At 40.3% G+C, this 10,858-nt stretch overlaps 1 protein-coding gene across 1 annotated transcript in view; it reads left to right on the forward strand.

Moving 5' to 3' along the window:
- The window catches only part of LOC145295832 (inactive selenide, water dikinase-like protein), a 129,308-nt gene that overhangs the window by 91,464 nt on the left and 26,986 nt on the right, over positions 1-10,858 (forward strand). The gene's annotated exons all lie outside the window — the stretch shown is intronic.

Genomic DNA, 10,858 nt, shown 5'->3' on the forward strand with positions numbered 1-10,858 from the left:
CTCTGTTATGGCCGTATCATCGTCTCACACTGGTGGCTGTTGCGGGAGGAGGTGCACACAGTTTCACAAGTATATAAAAAATACAAAGGCAACGCCAAAGAAAAACAAACTAACATTTTCTTTAAATGAAAAGTTGAACTCTGTGTCACTATCGTGTGGAAACTACTCTCTAAGTGTTAATCTTAATTTTCCTGTTGAGACCAAGTCAGTCAGTTGCTGACAGCTCATTTTGATCTCCCAGAGTTCCCCGGACTTGGTTCAAACCACAACTGCCTTCAATTATGTCCAACTCACCACAACTGGCACCAACTCTGACTGTCGTTAACCATTACAGCTCTAATTGTTCTAAAACCCATTGCTACAAACCCATTCTCAAATGTCGTAAAACTGCCGTAAAATTTATGGGCACACCTAAAAATCACCCACACACTAACTCTAAAATATATTGAATAATCTCCTGTTTAGTCCTTTGTCTTAACACTCTGGGGGAGGGGGAGCAATAGTATCATAAACTAACAGGGATTAGATGTTGCCACAATTTATAACATTAACAGCTTACACTCTTACCTAGTTCAAACCACATGAAAAATGTTTTTGAATATTTATCAACATGCTAGGTCCCACCATCTATGATCCAATGTTCAGAACAATGATAATAAAACGTAAATTATTTGTGTAGAAGAGAATTACCTTTCTTTTTAAGACTGATCAAACCTGTTAAGCATTAAAAATTCTTTAGCATCATATTCTGTTGAATGTATTATATGATGCTAATGTGTTAAAAAGGTTTTATAAATTGATTTTCAAATTGACCATCTCTGGTCAGGTTTTTATTTATCCTCCTTTCTCTCCAGTATATCCTTGTCTTTTCTGTGTTTCCCTTGTCCTTCTCTTATGAAATGACCCTGCTTTCTCAATTATTCTACATCTACCAAACCAAGAACTTTCTCTCTCTTTTATTTTTTTTCTCTCTTCCAACATGGTTATACCACCAGAATCTATTGTTCTGCACATACCTCTTGATGTTCAGATTTAATTGTCCTCTAAAGTCATCAGAACTCAGCCTGTCTTTAAATTACGCATCCATCATAGCATTCTCATATTTCTTTCCTTGCAACACATATCCTCAATCCTAACTAGTCGGGCTTCACTTCCATACATTACATGCCCATAAACTCTTCCTTTGGTCATCAGTGTAAACTCTGCTGGGTAGGAATGGAAGTTTCCCAACCTTATTGCATCCACTTTTCTTCTTTCCACCACGTAAGCACCTGCTCCTTCCTGATCACCAAAGTAACAAACATCAATCACATACTTCAATAGCTTTGCCATCTGTAACGGTAATTGTATATATGTACATAAAAAAAACAAAAAAAAAACAGATGAACTTAATTGGACGATGATGATGATGATGATACAAAATGATGGTCGGCATATAAAATGATGATGCTGATGATCACGTAAAAGGAAGCGAAAGGATCACCCAATTCGGAAAGGAAAATCAGGCGATCCAAATGGACCAATAAGATGGGAGGAAAAATAAAAAAATAAAAATATTGGTGCCGAAATTGAGGGGCCAAAAATCTGAAAAACTTTGGAGGGCAGTTGCGGAGACGTTTCCAAAGATGACGGACGTCAATATATATATGCTGGAAAATATATATATATATAACTATAGGATACAGCGCGACTCTGTTGATGGAATATCAGCGATAAAAGAAGACAGAAAAAAAAAAAAAGAGAAAACGTTTATCTCAAATTAACGGTTAAAAGAAAAAAAGAAAAACAAGGCCCTTTGCGAAGGTGAGTCGGAATTTCTGTTATTGATATAAACTGTTATCCCCGCCGGCTGTCGCCAAAAACAAATAATAAAATAAAAACATGTCATTCCGGCACTACACTTCATAAAAAAAAATAGGAAAAGAAAAGGGGACAGAAATTGCAAAGGAATATATACATACGATAAACAAGGGGAGAGAAACTCTCTCTCTCTCTATATATATATATATATATATATATATATATATATATATATAAATATTTAGGGTTTACTTCCCTTGGATATATTTAGTTTTTGTGAGACTAACCCATTCGGGCATCTACGGGCCGATACATGTGTGGAAAAAAAAAAAAAAAGATTTGAAATAAGAAAAAGAGGGAAAGGGGTCGAGAAGCTGAACTAACCTCCAAATTGAACTTTGGCCAACTGGCTGGAACATTTTTCTTTCTCCTGTTTTTATGTCTTCGTTTTTATACATTGTAAAAATAAAAAAAAATAAATAAAAGGGGAAAGCTGTATATATGTGCATACAATGATGTGTTTGTTTTTTCTTTCCTTCTTCCAAGATATCTAGTCACGTTCGCCCACCTACAAATTCACCCTGAGCCTATAAGTATCGTTCCAAGTCAGAGATTGAATATACATACCCCATTCAAATCTTTTCTGACAGAGGAGGGAACAACGGAATGATACTTGGTGCGACCTTCCATTAACTCTCTCCTAATTACCTAAAGAACACCAAGTAGGAATCTAGGGGGGGAGGTCGTCACATGGGAACCTCGCCCGGAAATTTTTTAAATTCTCTTTAAGAAAAAAAAAAGGAAAATCGACCACACGTATATAAAAAAAAAAAAAGCAGAACCCCATCTTCCAACGTAGACCCCCACTACCAGGTCTCCTTCTCCAACATCAGGGGTCTACGTTCCAACCTTCCAGAGGTTGAAACCCAATTACAGGAGACGAAACCGGACATATTATTTCTAAGTAAAACTGGAATAGGGCCGACCACTTCCCTAGATGAGTTCATAATTAACGGATACTCAAATTTAACAGCTAAATCTGACCCCCAAGATCGCCATGGGCATGGAATATGTGCCTACATTAAGGATGGCTTCCCGTGTGGCAGGGATATCTCTAGAGAAGATCCTAATTTACCCTATATGTGCTTCAGGGTTGCACTTGCTAACACCACTGCATTTATATTTGCCCTCTATAGGCCCCACAACAGCGGAGTTACTATCTTTAAGAGCATATCTGAGAAAATAGACCACATACTGTCTTCACATCCCTCGGCTAACATCCACATATGTGGTGACTTCAACGTCCATAACGTGGAATGGCTGACCCATTCAAATAAGACAGATGATGAGGGGAGGTTTTGTCATGATTTTGCCATTGCTTATGACCGCACTCAGATTGTTCGCGAACCCACCCGTGTGCCCGATACACCCGGTCAATATGCAAGCCTTAGTAGACCTTTTTCTCTCAACTTCCCCTGAGCTATGTTCATGTTCCGTTCTATCTCCTCTAGGATCCTCCGACCACTCCGTCGTATCAGTTAAGATAAAAACGAAATGTAAGAAGCCCCCAGACATACCCCTCCACCGTACTGTATACCGATACTCTATGGTTGACTGGGATAGCTTCCGTACATTCATATCTGATTTACCTCTGCACTCCATGTTTAAAAAGGAAGTGTCCTCTATAGTATCAGATCTGACCGAATGGTTAATTGTAGGCATAGACCAATTCATACCATCTAAAAACTTCCAACAAAAACCTAACAGACAGCCATGGATCTCCCCAGAATGTGCTGCTGCTATCACGCACAGAAATCACTTTTTCCATAGCTACCAATGTAATAGATGCACTGAGACTAAAGCTGCTTTTAGGTCTGCCAGCAACCACTGTAAAAGAGTAATAAAAAATGCAAGAGATCTATATGCCCAGTCTGTTAAATCCAAGGTAGCTGATCAGTGGCTTGGATCCCACCAGTTTTGGCAAATAACAAATAGGATCCTGAACAGAAGTGTGCGTTCTATCCCAACCATTATCAATGGGCCAGAGGTCATCTCATCAGCGTCAGACAAGGCCAAACTATTTGCAAAGAATTTTGCAGCTAATTCTACCCTATGCGACGAAGGTTATCAACTCCCCATATTTCCTCCTATAACACAGAACAAGCTAGGTAACATACAAATATCCGTGCATGAGGTCGCCAAGCTAATAAAGAACCTAGATTCCAGTTGAGCAACTGGCCCTGATGGCATCCCAATTATAGTGTTAAAAAAGCTTCAACCAGAACTTGCTCCCATACTTACGAAACTATTTAAGCGCTGCCTTAAGGAGAAGTGCTTTCCGACTCCCTGGAAGACCTCATCAGTTTGCCCTGTATTTAAGAATTTAGGTGATAAGTCATCTCCCTCTCAGTACAGACCAATAAGTCTCTTGTGTGTTATGAGTAAGTTGCTGGAATCCATATTAAATAGAGAAATAGTCAACCACCTCAGCAGAAATAACCTTAATGACATGCAATATGGTTTCCGTTCTACTAGATCTACAACAGATGTGCTGACGGTTATATCTTATAGGATTAGTCAATCTCTTAACAAAGGCTTCCTTTCTAGGGCAATTGCTCTTGACATATCAAAGGCCTTCGACAAGGTATGGCATAAGGGTCTACTTCACAAGATTTCCAGCTACGGTATAACTGGAAATGTTTTCTCAATCATTAAATCATTTCTCTCCAATAGGCTCATTAGAATAGTGGTAGATGGACAAAAATCGGAGGCCTGCAATATTAATGCTGGAGTCCTTCAAGGGTCAATCCTGGGCCCAACTCTCTTCCTGATCTACAATGATCTCCCTAAACACATACTTAAATCATTCGTTGACATCTATGCTGATGACACGACCATCTACGGCAACACATCAAAGGCTGTAAATGACAAAGTTCTCTCTGATTCTCTCTCCTCTGATCTCGAGCGTGTGGTTCAGTGGGGGAAGATGTGGCTTGTTACCTTTAATGCATCCAAAACCAAACTCCTATCCTTACATCATCAACGCTCTGATCCCCAGCTGGCATCAATTGTGATGGATGGCTCTCGTCTGGGTGAGGCCCCGTGTTTTGACAAGCTTCTGGGTTTGACCTTTACTCCTGATCTGAAATGGAACACATACATCAAGTCTGTTGCCAAGGTCGCTGGAAAGATGGTGGGATCCTTCTACCGCTCCAGAAGATATCTCACTACTGATGCAATTCTCTATCTATATAAAAGCCAAGTACGTCCAAGGATGGAATACTGTTGCCATATCTGGGCAGGAGCTGCCAAAAACAGCCCATCATGCCTTGACAGAGTACAAAATAGACTTTGTGTCTTAGTGGGGGATGCCCTTTTCTCTACCCTGCAACCTCTCTCCCACAGAAGAGACGTTGCGAGCCTGTCCATGTTTTATCGTTATTTCCATGCCAGATTCTCGTCTGAAATCCAATCTCTGGTCCCCCCTCGCCAATCTTTCACGAAAAACACCCGTCTAGCTGAATTCATTGTGAAAAATTTCCCCCACTTTATATCTGTGCCTAAATCAAAACGCGGATTCCATGAACAAAGCTTCTTTCTTAGAACTGCACGCCTGTGGAACTCTGTTCCGTCTGCCTGCTTCCCCCCGGACTACAACTTGGATGTCTTCAAGTCCAATGTTAACAAATTCCTAATGAACCACCCCCTTAAGTAAACACTTCAGCAAATCTCCTCACTAACATAATGTACTTGCAATAATCCTTATCCCTGAGTGGCTTCCGGGCCTTGATAGAATCTGGGAGCTCTGAAAAAGTAAACTACACAGTTTTTCTTTTCAGGACGTAGACAACGAGACCAGCAAAAGTAAAATCATATTGGGGGCTCGAAAGCCAAATAAATATACATATATATACACAAAAATTTGTTGCTAACTTGCGAACGAAGACATGGATGTAGTGGAAGATTTTTTGGAGGAGCCATCGCTGGAAAAGTTGGAGATGATGAAAAAGAGCACACTACTAGAAATCAGTGATAAGCTGGAATTAGAAACCAAGAAAGCAATGAGGAAGGAAAAAATAATCAGAATAATATCCGAACACATGGTAGACGAACAAATCTTCGAACCAGAAGTACTAGACAAGCTATCTGGTGAAACAGCCAATCTAACTGTGGAGCAGATAGAATTGGAAAAATACAAATTACAAACGAGGCTGGAGCTCGAAAGCCAAGCTAGAGCAAGAGATACGACTGAGGGAACTCAGACTGTCAGAGACGATGCGGGAACCAGACCGTAGTGCTTTCGACTTAACCAAACAAGTAAGAATAGTACCAAAGTTTGTGGAGGCGAAGGTGGATGAATATTTTCCACATTTTGAAAATACAGCGACCAACTTAAATTGGCCAAAAGATAAATGGGCTTTACTTTTACAGACATTGCTCGTCGGAAAAGCACAAAAAGCTTTTATCACACTCTCGGCAGAGGAAAGCACAGACTACGATACTGTCAAAAAAACCATATTACAAAGCTTCGAACTTGTGCCCGAAGCATACAGGCAGAAGTTCAGAGCACAAAGGAAAAATGAAAATCAGTCATTCAAAGAATTCATCAAAGAAAAGGAGAGACTGATGAATAAATGGTACAGTGCCAGGAGAGTGGAAGATGACGCTGAGAAAATAAAGCAACTAATACTAATCGAGGAAATACTCAATTGGTTACCAGAAGAAATGAGGATTTACCTAAATGAAAGGAAAATTAATACCGGAAGCGAACTGGCAGTTCTGGCTGATGAGTGTGTAATAACCCGTAAAAGAGGCAAAAGTAAAGTTATCACGACAGATAGGATAAACGGTCCAACAGAACCAACTGTAAAGAAGGACGGCATGATAAACAGTCGGACAACGCCAACGAAGAAGTTTAACCAAACTACATGTTATAAATGTGGGAAACCTGGGCACATAGCCATAAATTGCAGGTTAGGGCGGGGACCTGAAATAAAAAGGATGGGAGATGCCAGACCACAGGGGATAATATCCTCAGCTCAGGAGGATGAGACCTACCAACCCTTCACAAGAAAGGGGAAAATTGTGGATAGAGACGGAAATGGCACCCCCGCGACTATTTTAAGGGACACAGGTGCTGCGCAATCCCTAATTTTAGTGGAAAAGGTACCAGGTGGTCAGACGAGAGACTTCGTGGCAATCCGAGGCATAGGAGGAAGAACCACGCGAGTACCTCTGAAAGAAGTGGAACTTATAGCGGGGAAAGTCAGGAAGAAGATAAAAGTTGGGGTGGTGAAGACACTCCCTATGAAGAAAATAGACATTCTACTGGGAAACGAAGCCAAAATCGAATTAGCCCAGATAGATGAGAAAGATTATGAGGAAAACACGGACCAGAGAGCACACACATATAACCTGCGAAGTAAAAGGAAAAATACAGGTGAAGAAAAGATTCCCCTATTAAACAAACCTCGTGAGGAGCTGGAGAGAGCTCAAATGAGTGATGACAGCTTAAGGGAGCTATATGAACAAGTGGATAAACCAACGGATGAGAAGCACACCCAACAATACTACATCGAAAAGGGAATATTGAAAAGGAGCTATCATGCTGGGAAGCGGAAAGGGGAAAGAGAGGAACATTATCACCAGATAGTCATGCCAAGGGGGTATCGTGAAGAAATGCTAAAATTGGCTCATGAAGTTCCACTGGCAGGACACTTAGGCATAAGCAAGACGTATGAGAAGCTGTTGAGACACTTCTACTGGCCAGGCATAAGAGCTAGCACAAAGAGTTTCTGTAACTCATGCAAGACATGCCAGCGGGCGGGAAAGCCTAAACCAGACATACCCCCAGCACCGCTTAAACCAATAACAATCTCAGGAAAACCTTTTGAGAGGGTGATAGTTGACTGCGTAGGCCCTCTACCAAAGACGAAGACAGGACACCAGTATCTATTGACTGTAATTTGCGCCAGCTCTAGATTCCCCGAAGCTATACCGTTGCGGACAATATCCACGAAGAAAATAATAGAAGCGTTGCTAAACCATTTTTCAAAAATGGAAATCCCTGAAACTATCCAAACTGATAGGGGAACGAATTTCACGTCAAACCTGTTCAAAAGAGTAACTGGACAGCTAGGAATAAAGCATGTCGCGTCAAGCCCATATCACCCCTCAGTCACAGGGCGCTTTAGAACGGTTCCATGGAACCCTAAAAGCATGCTGAGAGCCCACTGCACGGAGAGGCAGGATGATTGGGATAAAGAATTACCCTTTGTACTCTTTGCTGCTAGAGATTCGGTTCAAGAATCACTAGGATACAGCCCGTTCGAGCTGGTCTATGGACGAGAAATGCGAAATCCACTCAAGATGGCGAAGGAACAATGGGATAATCCAGAAAAATCACCCCAGCTGGTATCAGGTTATGTAGAGGACTTGCGAAAAAACTTAGAGGACGCTAGGAAGAGAGCAGAAACCTACTTGAGCAAGTCTCAGGAAAATATGCAACGCATCTATAATAAAAGGTCTAAGTCCAGACAATTCAGCGTAGGTGAGGAGGTGATGATTCTCCTACCGACAAGAAAGTCCCCATTAGACGCCAGGTTCCAGGGCCCTTATACAATAGCAGAAAAGGTCGATGACTTGAACTAAAGAGTAAATACCCCTAACTGGCAGGATAAGGTACAATTATGCCATATAAACCGAATAAAAAAAATATGTAGAACGGACTAAAGAACCTGAACTACCCGTGGGGCAAGTGAAAACTGTCGCAAATGAAGACACACTGATGGATGGCAGTGTATTGATCAAGGACACCCCAATAAAACTGTAACTCCAAAATACTGGAGAATTTAGAAGAAAAACTATACCACTTATCAAAAAAAGAACAAGGTGACATAGCCGAGATTATAGAGCAATTTCCAGGAGTATTTTCTGATGTTCCTAGGAGAACGAATGCTATCTATCATGATGTTGAATTGACCAGGAATCAACCCATTAAACAGCATCCATATCGAGTGAACCCCAGGAAGAGGGAGGTAATACGCAGGGAAATCGAATACATGTTGGAAAATGGGATAATTGAACCTAGTCAAAGTGCATGGGCATCACCTTGCGTACTTGTGGACAAACCAGATGGATCCGTTCGATTTTGTACGGATTATAGGAAACTAAATGATATCACCAAAGAAGATTCCTATCCAATCCCACGAATGGAAGATTGCATCGATCAGATCGGGAAGGCAAAATTTATTACCAAGTGTGACCTCCTGAAGGGTTACTGGTCAGTGCCTTTGACAGACCAAGCGAAGCTTGCATCTGCATTTGTGGTGCCAGACGGAACATATCACTACAATGTCATGCCGTTTGGAATGAGAAATTCCCAAGCTACCTTTATGCGCCTAATGAATAGATGCTTAGCGGGAATTCAAAATGTTGGTGTGTATATAGATGACGATGTCATCTATAATGAAACATGGGAAGCACACCTGAAGAGTATAGAGGAAGTTTTCAAGCGGTTGAATGATGCCAACTTAATAATTAACCTGGGGAAGAGTGAATTCGGAAGAGCAGAGGTTCAGTACTTGGGCCATGTCGTAGGATATGGACACGTTAGCCCAAGGGAGATCAAAGTGCAAAGTATAAAGTAATATCCGAGACCAGGAAGTGTAAATTTTGTGACAATTTTGTTTTTTATTTCTTCATTAAAAAGAAAAATGTCTTCAATACATAAAAATTTAAGATGTCATCTTTCAAATCAAAATGTTATGCGCATAATATTTTTTATCTTATAAATTACTAGTGGGGGTACCTGGCGTTGCCCGGGTGTTCAGAGGTATGTGTGCTCCGGCGGGGGGGGGGGGGGGGTAAATCAAAAGAATAAGTGAAGTAATCACCCTGTTTAAATATTATGAAAAAAAATGTTAAAACTTAAAAAAAGAAAAAAAAAAACATAAGGCAAACGAACAATGTTACAATTTCTTAAAATCGAAAAACAAAAGAAGAAAACGCGAATGTGATGGAAAAAAATACAGAAAAACGAACGTTAAAATTTCTTTAAAAAATTCTGAAAAATAAAAACAAAAAAAACATAGAACGTGAAAAATAGCTTAAATAACCCTGTTTCAATATTAAACCTTTAAAAATGAAAAAAAAAAAAGACATCTCCCACCACGATTCGAACTCACAACCTTTAGATAATGATGCTGCGCTCTAATGAACTGAGCTAAAAGGACGTTGACGAAATTAGGTTTTTTTAAAATTTTTCTTTTTTTATTAATATTTCAACTAATTCATGTTCCGACGTCATATGCGCATGCGTAGAGCCATCTTGTCATGAGGGGGCCTGGTTAGTTTAGGGTTAAGGAATTATTGTTTTGGGCCAATTTTTCGATATTTGTCGGGCGAAGGTTCCAGCTTGAAAATGATACCTATCTGGCGAAAATCCGTGGCCTGTGTCGAAAAGTTTTTGCGAGACATACAAACACACACACATTTTCGCTTTTTTATATAGATAGACTAGCGGGGGGTACCCGGTGTTGCCCGGGTGTTTGGAGGTGTGTATGTGTGTGTGTTGGGCGGGGGGAATCAAAGCAAAAGAATAAGCGAAGTAACAACCCTGTCTAAATATTATGTAAAAAAAACAATGTTAAAACTTCTTTAAAAAAAAATCGTTGCCCGGGTGTTGTGTTGGAAAAAAAAAGTAACTGAAACACATTTGAATTTATTTAAATATTAGAAACAGAATTGACGTGTACCCGCAATAAAAGTTAACTCTATTTCTTCCTTTTGAACTCATTAATGAGGTCAAATAGAACTAACGGATTTAACTTTTATTGCGGGGCAGCTTTTGGGTTTGTTTTCCCCAACTTTGGCTTCCCAAGATGTTGGGGAGGGTGAAACCAGCTCCCCATAAAAAGAGGATTGTCATATTGATAACGATTGTCTGATATAAGGAGTTTAGCCCCAAATTGATCAAAGCTGATTGCTTCTGGACGTTCCCCGGTGCGATTGCCTTAGCTTTGAACTAGTTTCAGTTTTATACAAAAAAGCTGAACGA

This window comes from Euprymna scolopes, chromosome 2 (assembly GCF_053919585.1).
Source record: "Euprymna scolopes isolate OS-2025 chromosome 2, ASM5391958v1, whole genome shotgun sequence".
NCBI lineage: Eukaryota > Metazoa > Mollusca > Cephalopoda > Sepiida > Sepiolidae > Euprymna > Euprymna scolopes.